General features: G+C 34.9%; 1 long non-coding RNA gene across 1 annotated transcript in view; it reads right to left on the bottom strand.

Moving 5' to 3' along the window:
- LOC116479672 (uncharacterized) overlaps positions 1-23420 on the bottom strand; it is a 40901-nt gene extending 17481 nt beyond the window's left edge. Inside the window, exons 1-2 of the long non-coding RNA XR_004251032.1 lie at positions 22981-23420; positions 22657-22889 (exon numbers count right to left, since the gene is read on the bottom strand). This is a non-coding gene — a long non-coding RNA (uncharacterized LOC116479672). The remainder of the gene's footprint in view (positions 1-22656; positions 22890-22980) is intronic.
- Between the last annotated feature and the right edge of the window lie 278 nt (positions 23421-23698).

Genomic DNA, 23698 nt, shown 5'->3' with positions numbered 1-23698 from the left:
GCAGGGAAGGTGTGGGGGCAGAACTTATGTGCGAAGTTTCTGTGCTGTCTAATTTCTCTGGAAATCTAAAAGTATTCTTTACAAATGAAATCTATTAATAATGGTAATTTTAGAGAGCAAAAAAGGAAGACAGGGAGTGAGGCAAAGAAATAGTAGCATAAAGTGGATTCAATGTCCTGTTACTTACTGGTCCTGAGATGTAGGTGTCTACATTCAAGGACCCAACAGAAATCTCTAAGAGCTAAGAACAGCCTCTAGCCAACACAGCTAGCAAGGAAATAAGAGACTGTAGTTTTACAGTCATATGGAACTAAGTCTGACAACATCTGAACGAGCAAGGAAATGGATTCTCCCCTAGGGTATACAGCAGGGCAAGGAACACAGCTCTGCTGACACCTTGATTTTAGCCCAGTAATACCAATTTCTGACCTACACACCTGTAAGGTGTAACACAATGTGTATTGTTTTTAGCTGCTAGTTAGTGATAATTTGTTACAGCAGCAATAAAGATGTTCGTGCTGAAAGTGGTTCCAAAAGAACAGATTCTTAAGCATGAATCTTCTGAATTAGTTCTTTAATCTAAATAGATTCCTAAGCATGAAACTTCTGAATTAGTTCTTTAATCTAATTAAACTGAAAGTAACTAATGATTCAGTTTTCAGTGCTAAAAAGGACACCAGCACTTCATGGCATAATGTGGTAGAAGAAATATGCAAAATAATGCTATTGAATATCCCTAATCAAATACCTATAGAGGGTGAGGTTCTGTGTGATCATGTACTTAATTACTGCCTTAGAATGTTTTAGTCAATAAGAAGAAATTCTGTCTATGGACATCAGCTTCAGTCCACCCCCATGAGTTTCAGCTTCTGTTGGATAGCCTGGTCAGTGGCTATTGGACTTGCTTAGTTGACCCCTTCAGTGAGAAACCTGATTACTTACCATACATCGATGGAACCCTGACTGATGCAGTCACGATCAGGATTTTTTTCTATTATATTTGCATATTTACTTAAGAAATGTAATAAACATTTTAACAAATTTAACAACTTATATTGATTTTCATCAAAAACTATGTAGATTTTAACATTTTTCTTAATCATTTTCAGACTAAATCTCTGTTTGTTATTGGTCTGTTCAGGGTTTCTAACTCTTCCTGATTTAAGCTAGGAGGATTGTATATTTCTAGGAATTTATCCATCTCCTCTTGGTTTTCTAGTTTATGTGCATAAAGGTGTACATAGTAGTAGCCTTTAATTATCATTTGTATTTCTGTGGTGTCAGTTGTAATATCTTCCATTTCATTTCTAATTGAGCTTATTTGGATCTTCTTTTCTTGGTTAATCTTGCTAATGATCTTGCTAATGGTCACCACCTTTTTGTTTTATTTGTCTTCTTTTTTTGTTTGTTTGTTTCAATTTTATTTAGTTCTGCTCTGATCTTGGTTACTTCATTTCTTCTGCTGGGCTTGCGTTTGGTTTGTTCTTGTTTCTCTAGTTCCTTGTGGTGTGACTTTAGATTGTCTATTTGCGATCTTTCAGACTTTTTGATGTAGGCATTTAAGGTTATGAACTTTCCTCTTAACACCACCTTTGCTGTGTCCCAGCGGTTTTGATAGGTTGTGTCACTATTATTGTTCAGTACAAAGAATTTTAAAATTTTCATCTTGATTTCATTGTTGAATCAATGATCATTCAGGAGCAGGCTATTTAATTTCCATGTATTTGCATGGTTTTGAAGTTTCCTTTTGTAGTTGATTTCCAATTTTCTTCCACTGAGGTCTGAGAGAGTACTTGATATAATTTCAGTTTTCTTAAATTTATTGAGACTTGTTTTGTGGCCTATCATATGGTCTATCTTAGAGAATGTTCCATGTGCTGATGCATAGAATGTATACTCTGTGATTGTTGGGTAGAATTTTCTGTAAATATCTGTTAAGTCTATTTGTTCTAGGGTATACTTTAAGTCCATTGTTTCTTGTTGACTTTCTGTCTTGATGATCTGTCTAGTGCTGTCAGTGGAGTATTGAAGTCCCCCACTATTATTGTGTTGCTGTCTATCTCATTTCTTATGTCTAGTAGTAATTGTTTTATAAATTTGGGAGTGCCAGTGATAGGTGCATATATATTGAGGATTGTGATATTTTCCTGTTGGACAAGGCCTTTTATCATTATATAATGTTCCTCTTTGTCTTTTTAAGCTGCTGTTTCATTATAGGTTGTTTTGTCTGCTATAAGAATAACTATTCCTGCTTGCTTTTGGTGTCCATTTGCATGGAATGTCTTTTTCTATCCTTTTACCTTAAGTTTATGTGAGTTTGTATGTACTAGGTGAGTCTTTTGAAGGCAGCAGATAGTTGGTTGGTGAATTCTTATCCATTCTTCAATTCAGTATTTTGAAGTGGAGCATTTAGGCCATTTACATTCAATGTTAGTATTTAGATATGAGGTCCCATCCCACTCATTGTGCTGCTTGTTGCTTGAATACCTTGGGTTTTTAAAAAAATTTGTTTATTGTATTTTGGTTGTAGAGGTCTGTGAGATTCATGCTTTAAAGAGGTTCTGTTGTAATGTGTTTCCAGGATTTGTTTCGAGATTTAGAGCTGCTCTTAGCAGTTCTTGTAGTGCTTGCTTCATAGTGTCAAATTCTCTTAGAGTTTGTTTGTCTAAAAAAGACTACATCTTTCTTCATTTATGAAGCTTAGTTTCACTGACTACTAAATTCCTGGCTGATAATTGTTTTGTTTAAGGAGGCTGAAGGTATGGTTCATATCTCTTCTAGTTTGTGGCATTTCTGCTGAGATACCTGCTGTTAATCTTACAGGTTTTCCTTCATACATTACCTGGTGTTTTTGCCTCATGGCTCTTAAGTTTCTTTCCTTCATCTTGACTTTAGATAACCTGATGACTACGTGCCTGGGTGATTATCTTTTTACAATGAATTTCCCAGGTGTTCTTTGACCTTCTTGTATTTGGATATCTAGATCTCTAGAAAGGCTGGGGAAGTTTTCCTCAATTATTCCCCCAAATATGTTTTCCAAGCTTTTAGATTTCTCTTCTTTCTCAGGAACATCAATTATTTTTAGGTTCAGTCATTTAACGTACTCCCGAACTTCTTGGAGGCTTTGTTCATTTTTATTTATTCTTTTTTCTTTGTCTTTGCTGATGTGGGTTATTTTGAAAACCTTGCCTTCGAGCTCTGAATTTCTTTTTTGGCTTGTTCAATTTTATTGCTGAGACTTTCCAGTACATTTTGCATTTCTCTAAATGTGTCCTTTATTTCCTGAAGTTGTGATAGCTTTTTGTTTATGCTACCTATTTCACTTGAGATTTCTCCCCTCATCTCTTGTACCATTTTTTTTTTTATTTCCTTAAGTTGGGCTTCACCTTTCTCTGGTGCCTCCTTGATTAGCTTGATAATCGACCATCTGAATTCTTTCACTGGCAATTCAGGGATTACTTCTTGGTCTGGATCCATTGCTGGTGAGCTAGTGTGATTTGGGGGGTTGTTAAAGAACTTTGTTTTGTCATATTACCAGAATTGTTTTTCTGGTTTCTTCGCATTTGGGTAGGCTATGTCAGGGGGGAAGATCTGGGGCTCAAGGCTGCTGTTCAGATTCTTTTGTCCCACAGGGTGCTACCTTGATGTAGTATGTTCCCCCTTTTCCGAGAGATGTGGCTTCCTAAGAGCTGAACTCTAATGATTCCTATTTCTCTTCTGGATCTAGCCACACGGCAGGGCTACCAGGCTCTGGGCTGGTACTAGGGGGGTTGTGCACAGAGTAATTTGATGTGAACCATCTTCAGGTCTCTTAGCCATAGATATTAACACATATCAAAAAGATAATCCAACATGACGAAGTGGGTTTCATATCAGGATGCAAGGATGGTTTAACATATGCAAGTCAATAAATGATATGCCACATAAACAGAATTAAAAACAAAAATCACATGATCATCTCAATAGGTACAGAAAAAGCATTTGACAAAATCTAGCCTCCATTAATGGTTAGAACCCCCAGCAAAACTGGCATAGAAGGGATATAACTTAAGGTAATGAAAGCCGTCTATGACAAACCCACAGCCAAAATAATACTGAACAGGGAAAAGTTGAAAGCATTCCCTCTGACAACTGAAACAAGGCAAGGATGCCTACTCTCACCACTTCTAATCAACATAGTACTAGAAGTTCTATCCATTGCAATTAGACAAGAGAAAAAAAATAAAGGCCATCCAAATCGATTAAGAGGAAGTCAAACTGTTGCTGTTTGCTGATGATAGGATTGTATACATAGAAAACCCTAAAGACTCCTCCAAAAAGCTCCTAGAATTCATAAATGAATTCAGCAAAGTTTCAGGATACAAAATTAACATACACAAATCAGTAGCTCTGTTAGACACCAACAGCAACCAACCTGAGAATCAAATCAATAACTCAACTGTTTTTTCAATAGCTGCAAAAACAAAACAAAACAAAACTTGGGAATATACCTAACCAAGGAGGTGAAAGACCTCTACAAGGAAAACTACAAAACACTGCTGAAAGAAATCGTAGGTGACATAAACAAATGGAAACACATCCTATGCTCATGGATGCATAGAATCAATATTGTGAAAATGACCATACCCCAAAAACAATCTACAAATTCAGTACAATTCCCATCAAAATACCACAGTCATTTTTCACAGAACTAGAAACAACAATCCTAAATTTTTTTTGGAACCAAAAAGAACCCACATAGTCAAAGCAAGACTAAGCAAAAAGAACAAATCTGGAGGCATCACATTACCCAACTATGAACTATACTGTAAGTATACTATACTATACTATACTATACTATACTATACTATACTATACTATACTATACTATAGTCACCAAAACAGCATGGTACTGGTATAAATATAGATACCTAGACCAATAGAACAGAATAGAGAACTAGGAAATAAAGCCAAATACTCAAAGGCAACTGATCTTTGACAAAGCAAACGAAAACATAAAGTGGGGAAAGGACACCCTATTCAACAAATGGTGCTGGGGATAATTGGTAAGCCACATGTAGGAGAATAAAACTGGACCCTCATCTGTCACCTTATATAAAATCAACTCAAGATGGATCAAGAACATACATCTAAGGCCTGAAACTATAAAAATTCTAGAGGATAACATCCAAAAAATCCTTCTACATATTGGCTTAGGCAAAGACTTAATGACCAAGAGCCTAAAAGCAAATGCAACAAAAACAAAGATATATAGGTGGAACTTAATTAAACTAAAGAGCTCTGCACAGCAAAAGGAACAGCCAGCAGAGTAAATAGACAACCCACAGAATGGGAGAAAATCTTCACAATCTACACATTTGACAAAGGATTAATATCCAGAATCTACAATGAACTCAAACAAATTAGCAAGAAAAAAACAATCTCATCAAAAAGTGGGCTAAGGGCATGAATAGACAATTCTCAAAACAAGATATACAAATGACAAACGAACATACAAAAAATGCTCAACATCACTAATGATCGGGGAATGCAAATCAAAAACACAATGTGATACCACCTTACTCCTGCAAGAATGGCCACAGAATCAAAAACAAAAAATAATAGATGTTTGCGTGGTTGTGGTGAAAAGGGAACACTTCTGCACTGCTGGTGGGAATGTAAATAGTACAACTGAAACAGGAGATATAAATTATTTAGGCAGAGAGTGAGAGTTAAAAAGTCCTCAGTGGAAGTTCCCTTAAAAAAAGTAGCGCCAGAATCATTTATTTTCTATCAAAGAGCAGTCTAAAAAATCGAGCTGCAAACATAGATAAGCAAGCTGGAAGCTTGCTCAGGTGAATGCCAGCAGCCATGCTAACAGAAAAGAGCTACCTGATGACCAGGCATGTTCGATATGGAGGCTCCTTCTTCCCTTTTCTTTGTCACCATGTGTACAGTAAAGGAACAGGCAACATTGTGCTTGTCAGGCAGAGAAGCCATCTGCATAATAAAAAATTAGGGTGGGGATGGCCAGCTTTTTGCACACTATACAAATGGCATGCCTGGTCTGACCAATCTTTTGTGCCCTATGTAAATCAGACACCACCTCCTCAAGCATTTATAAAAAACTTTCTGCATTTCACCACGGAATTGGCAACCCATTTCTCCAGTACTTCTCTCTCTGCAGCAGAGAGAGCACTCCTCTTTCTTTGGCTATTAAACTTCTGCTCTGAGCCTCACTCTTTGTGTGTCTGCATCCTAGTTTTCCATGGTCATGAGACAATGAATCTTGGGTATTTACCCCAGACACTTCACAACCACTATGGAAAACCGTGTGGAGATTGCTTAAAGAACTAAAAGTACAACTACCATTTGATCCAGCAATCCCACCACTGGGTATCTACCCAGAGGAAAAGAAGTCATTATATGAAAAAGATACTTGCACATGTATGTTTATAGCAACACAATTTGTAATTGCAAAAATATGGAACCAGCCCAAATGCCTATCAATCAATGAGTGGATGAAAAAATTTTGGGATACACACACACACGTACGTATACCCAATAGAATACTACTCAGCCATAAAAAAGAATGAATTAATGGCATTTGCAGCAACCTGGATGGAACTGGAGACTATTATTTGAAGTGAAGTAACTCAGGAATGGAAAACCAAACATGCTCTGTTTTCACTCATAACTTGGAACTAAGCTATGAAGATGCAAAAACATAAGAATTATACAATGTGCTTTGGGAACTCTGGGGAAAGGGTGGGAGGGAGGTGAGGGACAAAAGACTACAAATTGGGTTCAGTGTATACTTTCAGGTATGGGAACACCAAAATCTCACAAATCACCACTGAAGAACCTGCTCATGTAACCAAATACCACCTGTTCCCCAAAAGCCTATAGAAATAAAAAATTAAAATAACATAAATAAAATGTCTGACATGCCAAAAGGACTATGTTTGGCATTGGAGGAAATATTAATTATGTTATTTAGCCTAACAGTGAGTTTCTGTAGAGGTCAATTTAAAATCTAATGGATTTTCTACTAAAATGGTAAATAAGGTATCTGGCCTCATGATTAGAAGTTATTGCCTGGTTTCATATATTGTGGTTATTCTCCTCCTAAAGAGTTTGCTAAAACATACTTACACACACACACACACACATACAGGGACACAGACAAACACACATGCCACACACTTATAAATGAAAGTAATAATGGTTAAAAAGGACATTCTGATCTTTAGGAATTTTATAAATCTGTTATCTGATTGTATTATTAGGCCTGGGAATTTCTTCATGTCCCAAAATCTGGAAATCTTCAGGCTGGGCTTTGATGGCTCTTTTAAGCCTTAGGTTAGCAAGTGGGACCTGTTGTAGCTTTTGACTTTGATTTTTCAGCAGTCTTATATGTTTCTTAAAGTTTGTATTTCTGGTTTTGCAGTTGATTTTTTTTTTTACTATGAAGCCTGGGGAGTTTGTTTTGAATTTTGACTTTTATAAGGGCTGGGAAAATAGGCTTATGAGCGTGCCAGTTTACCCTGCTTTATGAAGTCTTTGTTTACAGGCTTGTGGCAGTTTGTATTTAGGTGAGTGACTTTTATGCAAGCAAGGGGATCTTTTTACATGTGTAGAACTACAGCAGCAGCCTTAACAAATGCAGGCGCACAATACTGCAATACTGCCCTTAGCAATCTGGCACCACAGAAACAAGGATTCAATTATAGAGAAGAGAGTGGATCAGTTTTATATTGCTGTGTAACATATTTCCACAAGCTTAGTAGCAAAAAAAAAAAAAAAATACAAATTTGCTATCTTACAGTTTCCATGGGTCAGTAGTCATGGCACAGATTGGCTGGGTTTTCTGCTCAGTTCTCACACAGCTGAAATAAAACTGTTAGGAATCAAAGTGTTATCTGGAGCTGCATTCTTATCTTCAACTTGAAGACCTCTTGAAATTCATTTAATTTGTTGGCAGAATTCATTTTTTTGTAGCTGTAGAACTCATGACAAGTTCCATTTTCTCTAGGCCAACAGGAGAGCACGTCTCTCATACTTCACCTTATTTTTTAAAATAAATCTTATTGTGTATATTTGAAATTTATAACATTATGTTATGGAATATGTAGAGAAAGTAAGATGGTTTTTATAGTGAAGTGGATTAACATATCTATCATCTCATATAACTACTGTTTTTAAATGACGAGAGATGTTAAAATCTATTTATTTAACAAAAATCTCCAATGAAATAGTTTTATTAACTTTAGTCCTCATTTTATACATTACATCGGTAGATTTGTTCATTCTACATACCTGCTATTTTGTATCTTTTATTCTGCATCTCTCTATTTATTTCCCCATGCCCAGCCCGTGTTAAAAACTGTTTTGTTTTCTATCTACCTCTGTATCTCCATGTATTTGAGCTCATGTATATATGCCACATATAAGTGAGATTATGTGATATTTTTCTTTCTCTGTCTGGCTTACTTCACTTAGTATAATGTCCTCCAAGTACATTCATGTTGTGACAAATGGCATCATCTCTTTCTTTTTAAGGCTGTATAATATCCTGTTACACACAGACCCACTCAGACACACACACACACACACATTCACACCATTTTTCTTTATTCATCTGTCAATGGGCAATTAGATTGTTTCTATATCCAGGCTATTGTGAATAATGCAATGAACGTGAGAATGCAGGTAGCTTTACAAGGTAGCGATTTCATCTTCTTTGGATATTTACCTAGAAGACAAGACTGCTGGGTCATATGGTAATTTTATTATTATTATTATTTTTAAAAACGTATATACTGTTCATAATGGCTGTACCACACTTCATCTTATTTTATTGTATTTACTTGTGTATTTATTTATTTAATTGTAGTAAGAATATTTAGCATGAGATCTACTTACACAACAAATTTTTAAGTGCACAATACAGTATCATTAATTATAAGCAAAATGTTGAACAGCATATCTCTAGAAATGATTCATCTTGCATATATTAAACTATATACCTGTGAAACAGCAATTCCTCATTTTCCCTTTCCCTAACTCCTGGAAAAAACACTGTACTCTCTGTTTCTGAGAGTACAACTATTTTAGATACTTCATATGTGTGGAACCTTGCCGTATTTGTCCTTCTGTGACTGACTTATTTCACTTAGCGTAATGATCTCCAAGTTCATTCATGTTGCATGCTATTGGGAAAAGTGGATACCCACAATGGAAAGAATGAAATTGAACCTTTTTCTTAAACCATACCCCAAAATTAATTCAAAGTTGATTAAAGACTTACATGTAAAACCTGAAACTATAAATCTCCTGGAAGAAAACTTTGGGAAAAATTTTATGGCATTGTTATTGGCAATGATTTAGATATGAACCCCAAAGCACAAGCAATAAAATAAAATTAGACAAGTGGGAATATATCAAACTAAAAAGCTTCTAACAGTAAAGGAAATACTCAGTAGAGTAAAAAGACAGCCTATGCAATGGGTACAATATTGGAAAACCATATATCTGATAAGGGATTAATATAACTCCTATAACTTTACAGCAAGAACAAAACAAACAAAAAGCCCACACAACTAAACTAAAAAATAAAAGAAAGGCTTCAATAGACAATTCTCCAAAGACATACAAATTACCAACAGATAAATGAAAAAAAGTTCGACATCACTAATTACCAGTACAATTCAAACCACAATGAAATATTACTTTACAACTGTTGAAATGACTATTAGTCAAAATCAAAAGATAGCAAGTGTTGGTGAGGATGTGGAGAAATTGGAACACTTGTATGCTATTCATGGGAATATAAAAATGGTACAGCTACTATTAAAAACACTATGGTGGCTTCTCAAAATATTGTATAAAGGAATTACCATATGCTCCAACCATCTCATTTCTGGTTATATTGAAGTCAAGATCTTAAAGAGATATTAGTACTCTCTTCTTCATTGAACTATTATTTACTATTGCCAAGATAAAAAATCTAAGTGTCTATTGATAGATAAATGGATACAGAAAATGTGCCATGAGCATACAATAAAATATTATTCTTTTTTTTTTTTTTTTTGAGATGAAGTCTCGTTCAGCTCCCAGGCTGGAGTGCAGTGGTGCAATCTCAGCTCACAGCAACACCATCTCTCGGGTTCAGGCGATTCTCCTGTCTCAGCCTCCCGAGTAGCTGGGATTACAGGCACCTGCCATTATGCCTGGCTAATTTTTTTTTGTATTTTAGTGGAGATGGGTTTCACCATGTTGGCCAGGCTGGTCCTGACCTCCTGACCTCAGGTGATCCGCCTGCCTCGGCCTCCCAAAGTGCTGGGATTACAAGCATGAGCCACTGTGCCTGGCCTATTCATTCTTTAAAAAGGAAATTCTAGCACTTCATCTTATTTTAATTATTTACCTGATTAGGTCAGACCCACCTAGGATAATTTTCCTAATTTAAGCCAATTGAATAAAGATTTTAATTACATCTGCAAAATCTTTTCACAGCAATACATATATTAGTGTTTGAATAATTGGGAGAAGGTGTGTAAACCAGGGCCTAGAAATCTGAGGTGGAGGGCATCTTAGAATTCTGCCTACCTCAGGATTTCTTGAAAAGGTTTTTAGACATTAAGATGATTAATTATTTTTCACCTGCTTAAATTGTCTTTCTCAGCCAAATTTACACACTAAGGCTTATGCTTTTATTCACAAAGAGAATTTACTTCCAGATGGTACCAGAGAGCCATTTTAGATTATAATTCAATTTTAGATTAATAGCCATTGTGACTGGTGTGAGATGGTATCTCATTGTGGTTTTGATTTGCATTTTTTTGATGATTAGTGATGATAATCACTTTTTCATGTTTGCTGGCCACTTATATATCTCCTTTTGACAAGTGTCTGTTCGTGTCCTTTGCCAACTTTTTAACGGGGTTATTTGGTTTTTGTTTGGTGGTTTGTTTAAGTGTCTTTTAGATTCTTAATATTAGACCTCTGTCTAATATTGCACAGATTGCAAATATTTACTGCCATTCTGTAAGGTTGTCTATTTACTTTTGATAAGTTCTTTTGCTGTGCAGAACCGCTTTAGTTTAATTAGGTCCCACTTGTAAATTTTTATTTCTGTTGCAATTGTTTTGGGGGACTTAGCCAAAAATTCCTTGCCAAGGTTGACGTTGAGAAGGGTATTTCCTAGGTTTTCTTCTTGGATTTTTATATTTTGAGGTCTTACATTTAAATATTTAATTTGTATATGGTGAAAGGTGGGGGTCCAGTTTCATTATTCTTCATATGGTTAGCTAGTTATCCCAGCACCACTTAATGACTAAGGAGTCCTTTCCCCACTGCTTGTATTTGTCGGCCATGTTGAAGATCAGATGGTTGCAGGTGTGCGACTTTATTTCTGAATTTTTGATTCTGTTCCATTGGTCTATGTGTCTGTTGTACTAGTAAAATGCTGTTTTCGTCACTGTAGCCATTTAGTACAGTGAGAAGTTGGTAGTCTGATGCTTCTGGCTTTGTTCGTTTTGCTTAGAATTGCTTTGGCTATTCAGGTTCTTTTTTGGTTCCATATGCATTTTAGAATATTTTTTTTTCTAATTCTGTAAAAAATGACTTTGATGGTTTGAGAGAAATAGTGTTAAATTTGTAAATTGCTTTTGGCAGTATGGTCATTTTAACAATATTGATTCTTCTAATCCATAAGCATGGAATGATTTTCCATTTATTTGTGTTGTACCTGATTTCTTTCAGCAGTGTTTTGTGGTTCTCATTGTTCAGATCTTTCATCTTCTTTGTGAGCTGTATTCCTTGGTATTTTATTTTCTTTGTGGCTATTTTAAATGGGACTGCATTCTTCATTTGGCTCTCAACTTGAGCATTATTAGTGTAAAAATGCTACTAATTTTGTACATTTCTTCTGTAACCTGAAACTTTGCTTATCAGTTCTTGAAGACTTTTGGTGGTGTCTTTCAGATTTTCAAGGCACAGAATCATATCATCTGTGAGGAGAGATACTTTAACCCATTTTCCTATTTAGAATCTTTTTATCTCTTTTGCTCGCCTGATAACTCTGTCCACCCTTTCAGTATTATGTTGAATAAAAGTGGTGAGAGTGGGAATTCTTGTCTTCTTCTATCTCTCAAAGGAAGTGCTTCTAGTTTTTGCCCATTCAATATGACATAGTTGTGAGTTTGTCATAGATGGCTCCTATAGTTTGAAATATGTTCCTCTGATTTAGTTTCTTGTTTTTATCATGAAGGGCTATTGAATTTTATCAAGCTTTTTCTGTGTCAATTGTAATGATCATGTGGTTTTTGGTTTTAATTCTGTTTATGTGGTGAATCACATTTATTGATTTGTGTATGTCGAACCAACTTTGCATCCCAGTAATGAAGCCTACTTGAACATGGTGAATTAACTTTTTGATATGCTGTTGAATTAGATTTGCTAGTATTTTCTTGAGGATGTTTGCATCTATGTTCCTCAGGGATATTGGCCTGTAGTTTTCTTTTTTCATTGTGTCTTTGCCATGTTTTGGTATCAGGGTGATGTGGCTTCATAGAATGAAGAGGAGGAGGAGTCCCTCCTCTTCGATTGTTTGAAATAATTTTAGTGGAAATTGTACCAGCTCTTCTTTGTACATAGGTAGAATTCAGCTGTGAATCCATTCAGTTTGAGACTTTTTTTAACTGGTAGGTTTTTATTGCTGATTCAATTTCAGAACTCAACATTGGTCTGTTCATTGTTTCTGCATTTACATGTTCATCATAGCACTATTTATAATAGCAAAGATATGGAATCAAGCTAGGTGCCCATCAGTGGTGGATTAGATGAAGAAAATGTGGTACATATACACCATGGAATGCTATGCAGCCATAAAAAAGAATGAAGTCACATCTTTTGTAGCAATATGAGTACAGCTGGAGGCCACTATTAGTGAGTTAATGCAGGAACAGAAAACCAAATACTGCAGGTTCATACATCAAACACTGCATGTTCTCACTTATAAGTGTGAGCTAAACATTATGTACTCATGGACATGAAGATGGCAACAATAGACACTGGAAAATACTAGAGTGGTGAGAGAGAGGAAATGGGGCAAGTGTTGAAAAATGAACTGTACAGATACCAAGCTCTGTACTTGAGTGACAAGATTATTCATACCCCAATCATAAAAAAAGAAAAAAGAAATGTTAACATTACACTTGTTAATGGATATTCAGTCTTAGATAACATTATGAGGTTGATGTCCACTATTATAGACTGAATATTTGTGTCTTCCTCAAGATCATAGGTTGAGATCCTAACCTCCAGTGTTACTAAATTTGGAGAGGGGGGCCTTAGGAGAAACAATTAGGGGTAAATGAGGTCATAAGGATGGGAGTTTGTTCCCTAAGGATTAATGACCTTGTGAGAAGAGATACCCAAGAACTCACTTTCTCTCTCTGTTCAAATGAACCAAGAAAAAGCTCATGTGAGGACACAGAAAGAAGGGATTCAGCAAGAAGATGGCCATGTACAAGCTAGAGAAAGAGCCCTTGCCAGAAACCAAATCAGCTAAACCGTGATCTTGAACTTCTAGCCTCCAGGGATGTGAGAAAATAAATTTCTGTTGTTTAATCAAAAAGAAAAAAGTGATATTCATTAAACTAATATGGAAATATAAAATTATGTACTATGTATGTTGCAAAACAGAATTTTGTTTATCATGCTAAGCAATTTAGAGAAAAATATTGCACCTTCATTCATTTAAAAAACTAATAATAAAAATAAAACATATCTTTTTAGAAAAAAAAAAGAAAATGTAGTACATATAGCTCATGGAATACTATGCAGCCAGAAAAAATGAAGTAATGTTCTTTGCAGCAAGATGGACGCAGATAGAGGTTATTATTCTCAGTGAATTAATGCAGGAACAGGAAACCAAATGCTGCATGTTCTCACTTTTAAGTGGGAGATAAACGTTGAACACACAGAGACATAAACATGGCAACAATAGATACTGTAGACTACTAGAAAGGGGAGGGAAGGAGATAGGCATTGCTTAAAAGCCTACCTATTGGGTACTATGTTCACTACCTTGGTTATAGGATCCATACCCCAAACCTCAGCATTACACAAAATACCCATGTAACAAACCTGCACCTTTACCCGTTGTACCCTACGTATCTTTTTTTTTTTTTCCTTTTTGTTTTTGAGACAGGTTTTCACTCTGTCACACAGGCTGGAACACTGTGGCATAATCATAGCTCACTGCAATCTCAAACTCCTGGGCTCAAGTGATCCTCCCACCTCAGCCTCCTGAGTAGCTGGGACTACATGCACACACCACTGTGCCTGGCTAATTTTTTAATTTTTTGTAGAGATGAGGGTTTTACTTCATTGTCCAGGCTGGTCTCTAACTCCTGGGCCCAAAGTGATACTCTTGCCTCAGCCTCCCAAAGTAGTAGGATTACAGGTGTGAGCCACTCTGCCTGGCTACGCCATATCTAAAATTAAAGTTGAAAATGTTTAAAAAATAACAAAATAGTTCACACCAGGTATAAAGGGCTAAATAGGCTTCCTCAAAGTCAACTTCAACTCACCCTCTCAAATTGTATCTGGAATTGTTAATTAGAAATTTCTGAATGTAGCTTTACATATCCGAGCCTTAATGGGTCATTTCACTCACAAAGGAGGAGTAGGTATTATTAGTAAAAAACAGAAGGAAAGGAATAATCCATCTTTTGGAGTTGTGATAATGAAAAAACCACAATGACATCATTTTAAGTCCCAAAGCTTAGACACTGGTAGGTCTGATACAAAGAAAATGGCAGAGTAGCCAGAAGCTTACCAGAGACAATCAGAGAAAAAGACAGCAAATAAAAGCCCTTCTATGATGTGGACAATTCTAGAAGAGGCCTGTGCCTGTGTAATAGGCTTACCCAGACAGAAGCATGAAATCTACATGTGGGCGTATATTTAAAAACATCTCCCAAGACTCACACAAATCAACATGTCTGAAGCTTCACTGGCAAATGGGCGTAAACACAACCTCTGACTGAACATTGACAGAATAATAAGCTACTCTGACCCAGAGGTGACTCCTAACCCATATTCTAAATAATATCATAGTCATTCCTGGCATTCTCAAAAAACATGTGCTTGCCCAAGACTGCACACTCTCAGGAGTGGCCAGAAAGAGACCCTCTAAGCTATTGTTCCTGGTTGAATATGCAGAGACATGTAAAATCCCTGAACTGTGCTAGCAATTTCCAAACCACAAACACACATTAATGGTAAAGAGTAAAAATCTAACTGGTTATAGAGATTTACATATAACATTTGACAAATTAGTGGCTATACTGACCAGGGTGGCCAGGCTTAAGGAAAAAACAAGGGGGAATATGTGAGCGATGACATCAGAATCTTTCCCCTATAAGGGAAACATATGGCATAGAACTATTTCAGTCAAGCAACTAAGCAAATTTTTAAAAGACCAGATAAGCAATACAACTCCAGGAATTATCAGTATCCAGGGTTGGTAAAATAGATTATCTGAAATGTTCAGTTTTCAACAATATAATGGGACATACCAAGAAATAGGAAAGTGTGACTTATAAATAAGGAAAAAATTGGCTATAGAATATGTCTTTAAAGTGTCCCTGATAGTGGACTTAGTAGACAAAAACTTCAAAGCAGCAATTCCAAATACTTTCAAAGAACAGAAAGAAATCAAGCTTAAATAACTAAAAGAAGGTATGCTGACAATATTTTATCAAGTATAGAATACTAATAGGGAGATAGATATTATTAAAAAATAACCAAATTAAAATTCTATAGTTTAAAAGTAAAATAACTAAACTGAAAAATTCATTAGAAGAGTAGAAATGAGCTAGCAGAAGAAAAGAATAGTGAACTTGAAGACAGATCAATAGAAATCAGGCAATCTGAAACAGAGAGAATAAAGAATAAATAAAAATTAACAGAGTCTCAGAGAAATGTAGGACACCATTAAACACACCAACATACATTTCATGGGACTAGCAATGGAGAAGAAAGCAAGGGATAAAATAAATAAGCAAGGAAATAAAAGTTGAAGACTTATTAAATTTGATGAAATATATTCACGTACACAGCCAAGAACCTCAGCAAACTCCAAGCACAATAAGTACAAAGAGAAAAACACCTAGACATATCACAGTCAAAATGCTGAAAGACAAAGAGGAAATCTTGAAAGGTGCAAGAGTAAAAGGAATCATTACATCAAGCTGGCAGCTTATCAGAAAGAAGGGCCCAGAAGGTAGTGGGATGACATACTCAAAAAGCTAAAAGTAAAAACAGTGAAAAATAAATTTATATCTAGCAAGACTATCTTTCAAAAATGAGGGTAAGATAAGACATTCCCAGGGAAACAAAAATTGAGAGAATTTGTTGCCAGTAAACTGCCTTAAAATAAATAGTAAAGGAACTTCTTCAGGTTGAAAGCAAATGACAATAGACAGTAATTCAAAGCTACAAGAAAAACAAAGAATGCCCATAAAGGTAATTATGTAGCTAATTGAAAAATATAGCATAATTGCATGCTCTTGTCTTTTCTTCTTTTGACTGATTCAAAAAGCAATTGCATAATACAATTTGGCATGTAACACAAAGAAATGTCATGTATTTGACAATCACCGTTCAAAGGAACTGGGTGAAAACAAAGTTATATTGGAGTAAGGAAATGATACCAAGTGTTATCTCACACCACTAGATGGAATACAAAGAAACAGAAAGGGTAAATAAGAATGTTACTATAACGAGCTCTATACATATATATTTGCTTCTATTTCTTTAGTTCTTTAAAAAATTAAGATAATATAAAATAATAATTGTAACAATGTATTGTTCAGTTTGTAAGCTTTATAGAAGTAGTATGTATGACAGTAATAGCACAAAATATAGGGAGGAAATGTAGCTATATAGGAATAAAGTTTCTATATTTTATGGGTATTAAATCAGTATAAATCTAAATTAGACTTTCATTAAGTTAAGACATACATTGTAAGTCCTAGAAGAACCACTAATAAATATTACAAAATATAATTTAAAATTTACTAAAAATTAAAACGCCACATTAAACATAAGCTGCTTAGTATAAAAAAATCAATAGAAAAAGAAAAAAGACATGTGACACATAGAAAACAAAAGGCAAAATGGCAGATATAATTCTAAACATATCAATAATATTAAATGCATGTGGGTTATACAATCTCACCAAAAAACAAGAACTTTTAAATTGGATTTTAAAGACTGTGATCCAATAATACTTTGTCTGGAAGACACATAGTTTGAAAGTAATAGGATGGAAGAAGATATACCACACGACTATAAATGAAAGGAAAGCAGGAGTAGCTATTTGATGCTTTAAAAAATATCAAAAAAACTGACAAAATTTTAGCTGGACTAACCAAAATAATAAAAAACAAAGAGAAGTCTGAAATTACTAAAATCAAGAATGAAAAAGGAATGTTACTATTATTGTATTGAAATAAAAAGATTATAAGGGAATATTATTACAAACAACTGTAAACCAACAAGATGAGTTGCATGAAATGAATTAATTTCTTGGAAGACACAAAGTACTGACTCTTACTCTAGAATAAATAGAAATTCCAGATAGGTCTATAATAAGCAAAAGATTGAATTGATCATTTTAAAACTTCCTGAAAGAAAAGCCAAGTACCATATGTTTTCCCTGGTGAAATCTATCAAACATTCAAAGAAAAACTACTATAAATACTTCACAAATTCTTTTAATAAAGAGAAGAGTTAGAAACAGTTTCCAACTCATCCTATGAGGGCAATATTACCCTGATACTAAAACTAGAAAAAAACTACAACCTAATATCGCCGATGAATATATTTGCAAAATTACTCATCAAAATACTAGCAAACCAAATCCAATAACATATTAAAAGGATTATACAACATGAACAAGTGGGATTTATCCTAGGAACACAGGTTGATTTAACATCCAAAATTAATCAATGTAATACACCATTTTGATAAAATGAAAGACAAAATATTATACAGTCATTTCGAAAACATTTGATGTACTACAACTACATTTCATGATAAAACACTCATTTTTACCTAGTAAAAACCATCTACAAAAAATCCACAGTTAACCTCATACTTAATAGTGAAAGAATGAATATTTTCACCCTGAGATCAAGAACCAGACACAGATGTTCAACTTCATCACCTTGATTTAACATTGTTTTGGAGTTTCCAGCCCAGGCAACTAGGCAAGAAGAGGGAATAAAAGACATCTAAATTGGAAAGAAGGAAGTAAAACTATCTCCATTTGCAGATCATGTTATTTTGCATACAGAAAATCATAAGGATTACAATAAAAACCTGTGAAGACTGAAAAATAAAAGATCAATTTCTAAAAATCAATTATTTCTATAGGTTAGCAATGAAAATTATGCATTTGAAATTAAGAAAACATTTCCAACCATAATGACATAAAAAAGAACAAAATATTTAAGTATAAGTTTAACAAAAAGGTGTATAAGATTTGTACCCTAGAAAATACACAACATTGCTTAAAGATATTAAAAAAAAACCTTAAATAAATAGAAAGTTGTCTCATGTTCATGGATTGAAAGACTAATAATGTTAGGATGGCCAATACTTCCTAAATTGGTGGAAATATTCAATGCAATCCCTGTCAAAATTCTTGCTGGCTTTTTAGAAGAAATTGACAAATTGAAGTTAAAATTCATGAGGAAATGCAAGAGACCCAGAATAGTCAAACGATCTTGGCTCATACTTCCTGATTTCAACCCTTACTGCAAAGCTACAGTAATCAAGACAGTGTGGTACTGGCATAATTACAAACATATGGTCAATTTATTTTTGACAAATGTACCAAGAAAATTAAATAGTGAAAAAATAGTCATTTCAACAAACACTGCTGGGGAAACTGAATGACCACATTCAAAGGAATAAAGTTGGAACCTTACCTCAAATCATATGCAAAACAAAAAAAAAACAAATAAAAACAAAGAAACAAACAAAAACATAAAAACTCAGAATGGATCATAGACTTAAATATAAGGGATTAAACTATAAATTCCTGGAAAAAAAATTTAGGAGTAAATCCTAATGATCATTGGTTAGGAGACTTTCTTAGACACTACATTGAAAACATAAGCAGGAAAAAAACAAAATAAACCATACTATTTTAAAACTTTTGTGCTTCAAATTATATCCTCAAGGAAAAAAAAACACAGAATGAGAGAACATATGTCTGATAAATAACTTGTATCCAGATATTTAAATGAATTTTACCATTCAATAAAGAAGACAGTAACTCAATTTTAAAATAGTCATAGGATTTGAATAGGTATTTTCTCTGAGAAGATATACATGTGACCAATAAGCATATGAAAAGTTGTTCCACATCATTAGTGAAAATCAAATCAAAACCACAATAAGATGCTATTTACACTTACTGGATGGCTATAATAAAACAAGATGACAACGGCAACTTTAGCAAAGATGTGGAGAAATTGGAACGCTTATATGCTGCTGGTGGGAATGTAAGATGGTGCAGTCACTATGAAAAACACTCTGGCAGTTTCTCAAAAGTTAAACATACTGTTATCATATGACCCACAATTCCATTCCAATGTATATATCCAAATGAAATGAAAATATATATCCATACAAAACCTTGTTTATGATTATTCATAACAATACTATTCATAGTGGCCCAAGAGTGAAAATAACCCAAATGTCTATCAACTGATGAATGTGTGTCAATACAATCTGGCATATCCATACAAGGGAATATTATTTGGCAATAAAAAGAAATGAAGTATTAATTCATGCTATGGCACAATTGCTCTTGAAAACATTATGCTAAGTTAAAGAATCTAGTCACAAAAGAACGTATTTGTACTAAATGGCCAGAATAATGAAATATATTAGTAAGTTGCTTAGGGTTGGTATAGAATAGGGATTGACTGCTAATGGGAACAGGGTTTTTTTTTTTTTTTAGGAGGTTGAAATATTCTAAAATTTAATTGTGCTGATGGCCGCACAGCAGTGAGTAGATTGAAAAATATTAGATGGTATACTTTAAATGAATAAGTTGTATGGCACGTGAATTATTTTCAATAAAGCTGTTTGAAAACAAAAACTACAAAAACAAATGATTCACAAGATCTGGGACTTTCAAAAGCTGAGCAAGACAATGTATTTAGGAGCATATGACAAAAGCTGGTACATCTTCGGCTTCTGGGGTCACAAGTTACAGAAAAAAAAAAAAAAAAACAGAACAAGTTTACCTTAGAAATATGCTGAAGGTGATTCTCCAGTTCAAATAAATGAGAGGACTAGGGGAATTCTTTCCTGTGCCACAGATTTCAAACATTTCTAAGCTTACCCTTATTAAATGACTGAATTAAAGCATAGGACTAAAATGCTTGCTCACAAGGAAGTGTGAAAGCACAGAGCTCAAAAAATAAATGGAATTAAGAGGGATTAAATTAAATTTAGAGGTGAGATAGGGAGGGAGTAAAACAGCATATGGTGACTGGAGCTGCTACCAGTGTAAATTTCTTGACTTTGCAAGAAGGCGGCAGTAGCTCAAATGGCAGCATGAAAAGACAGTTTGAGTAGGTGGCTTCCCCTTAACATGATAGGTGCTTATTGAAAAATATTAACCCCTTAATGAGAACTTTCACTCAATTGTGTTTCACACAAGTGTTTAACTGTGCACTGCAACTGACTGCCTGACAGCTCACTATGGCTAAAATAAAGATTTTCCCCATTTCCTCTTCCTTCAGATACTGTTGAGTTTCTGCTGTGGTCTATAGCAAAGGTTAACTCTGGCTGGACATTAAAATACCCTGGGCAAGATGTCCCTAAATAGGTGAAAGGATAAACTGTGGTTCATCCAGACACTGGAATATTATTCAGTAATAAGAAGAAATGAGCTTTCAAGCGATGAAAAGACATGAAGACACCTGAGATATATACTGCTAAGTGAAGGAAGCCAACCTGAAAAGGCTACATACAGAATGATTTCAACTAGGTAATTCATCTGGAAAAGGCAAAATTGTGAAGACAGAACAAAAGAAAACGTCAGTAGTTGCCAGCCAGGGGTTCCAGTGGAGGGAAAAAAGAATGAATTGTTGGAGCATAGGGGAATTTAAGGCCAGTGAAACTATTTTGTATCGTAGGTAATGGTGGATATATGTCATATATTTGTTAAGCTCCATAGAATGTACAACACAGAGTGAATGTAAGTGTCACCTATAGACTTTAGTTAATAATTATTCATCAAAATTGTGTCATCAGTGTAGCAAAGGTACCACACTGGTGCAATATGGGAACTCCCCGTACTTTCCACTCAACTTCCTGTAAACTTAGAACTGCCTTTTTTAAGGCTACTAAAAAATAATAAAAAAACCCTCGGGAGATTGAAAAATTACATCTTTACAAGTTCCTCATTCAAAGATGCTGATTTAACTGTTATTGGGTAAGATAGTAGTATTTTTTAAGAGTAGATAAGACAATCATAGTACATATTTAGGAATGAGAACTACTGGTTAATGACAACACTAAGTATGTTATTGTAAAAATTTTTATGAAGAAATGTCTAGGTTTTGGGATTTGGCTGGTTATCTAAATTTGTCAGAAATGGTCCAGGGCTATGAAACTACGATATATTTTATTAATTATTTGATTTTTTATGACATGAATTTTTTTTTTATGAGATGGAGTCTCACTCTGTCACCTAGGCTGGAGTGCAGTGGCATAATCTCAGCTCACTGCAACCTCTGCCTCCCGGGTTCAAGTGATTTTCCTGCCTCAGTCTTCTGACTAGCTGGGATTACAGGCGCACGCCCCCATGCCCAGCTAATTTTTTTATTTTTAGTAGAGACAAGATTTCCCCATGTTGGCCAGGCTAGTCTTGAACTCCTAATCTCAGGTGATCCACCTGCCTCAGCCTCCCACAGTGCTGGGATTACAGACATGAGCCTCTGTACCCTGCCAGAAATCTTTGATTTTATTTTTAATGAGATACATGAGAGACTTTGGCTAAATTCAACTTTATTAGTGCTATGGCATTCATAGCTTTTATAGCAGGTGAAACATACTATAGCTTCAATTATCAAGACTTCTTGCAGAGATTAAATGGAATAAGAAATTGAGAAGAACTTTAAATTCTTTAGGCTTCAAATTCTTTTACTTAAATAAAATATTTATATCTTAAATGTAAAATTTCTTTGAACATTTTTAAATCTTTCTGTGAAATTCATAATGGAAGGGGATTCATATCAAATATGGAGTATATTTTAGCTGTTATTTTATTATTGGTATATCATAGTTATTTAATCTTATTGCAGAAAATTTGATGAGATATAATGAAATATAGGTTGACATAATTTTAGCTGGGAAATAGTAAAGGGTATATAATTTGGACTGAGAAAACCTTAGAGATAGTTTTTTGTTTTTTTGTTTTTTTGGTTTTTTTTGATGGGCTGTGGAGCTTTTTGTGGGATATTCCTTATGAATTAGAGGATCACAGATAATCCAGGGAGAAGTCATTGGTATTTTGATTGGAGCCCCTTGGGTATGGAAGCAAACTAGTCCTGACAAAAATGCTAACATGCTTACCTGAGAGGGACAATCATAACCCAAGATGACCTTACATAAGATGTTCAAATCCAGTAGGTAAGAGTGCAAAAGGCTTGAAAGATTGATGATAGCTACTTCTTTCTCTAGTAAGTCTTCCCTAGAGAGGATATTCTCATGACAGGCTGCACAATAGAAACACTTGGGAAGTTTTCCAAAGTCCTGATGTCCAGGTGACAAGTAAAGTAATTACATAAGAATATCTTGGAGGAGACCTAGTGTTAAAAAGAGAGGTAGCACTTATTATTGGTGATTTGGAAGAACACACTGCATATGTATAGATCACCTATTTCTTTCTTCTCTCACTTTGAAATTGGCCTGACTGCAGAGAGATGCATTATCTTTGCCTCTATACTGTGATTTTTACTGGGCTTGTGACTGGGTAGGTAAATCTGACAAATCTGGGGTGAATTATTAGCAGTTTGCCCTTCTCCAACTTAGCTTTTATCCCCAATTAAAGCTGACAGCTTGATCTCTGTCATGCTTCCAAATATATCTCTCAATTTGTTCCAAAATAAGGACCTAATTTACTAGCCCATTATGTCTGTGAAGCACTTATGAACCAGAGAAATTTCAAGGAACCCAGTTGCTGGAAATACATCTGGCTTCTAATAAGGTTCTAATCTCCTGTTCTCTCTCACTCTTTCTCTGGGGCTGGAGGCTGCATGTTCAGCTTTAAAATTCTCTTTTTCTCCAGATACATCTGTCTTTGAGTCCCTTGATGACTCATGGTGAATCTAGGTTTCTATGACACTAGTTCTAACAGCAGTTGAACAATACCTTATAACTCCAAGAACCAATGCCAGCAAGTTGTGTCCCTGAATCTCAAAATATAAATTTCCAAGATGGAAAATAAGATTATCTTATCTTGAAATATATGCTCACTTCTCTTCTCATCAACTGTGCTAGCTGGAAAGTCACAAGTTGCACAGAAGGCTGCCCACTCCTTCATCAGTCTGGGTCTGAGGATGCTTCCCAGAAAGGTGTTGGCTGGAAGGGTATCCCACAATATAGCTACTGAATC

The sequence above is a fragment of the Hylobates moloch genome, unplaced genomic scaffold (genome assembly GCF_009828535.3).
Source record: "Hylobates moloch isolate HMO894 unplaced genomic scaffold, HMol_V3 SCAFFOLD_12, whole genome shotgun sequence".
NCBI lineage: Eukaryota > Metazoa > Chordata > Mammalia > Primates > Hylobatidae > Hylobates > Hylobates moloch.
The sequence above is the reverse complement of the archived record's forward strand: the minus strand, read 5'-3'. Positions and strand labels throughout refer to the sequence as shown.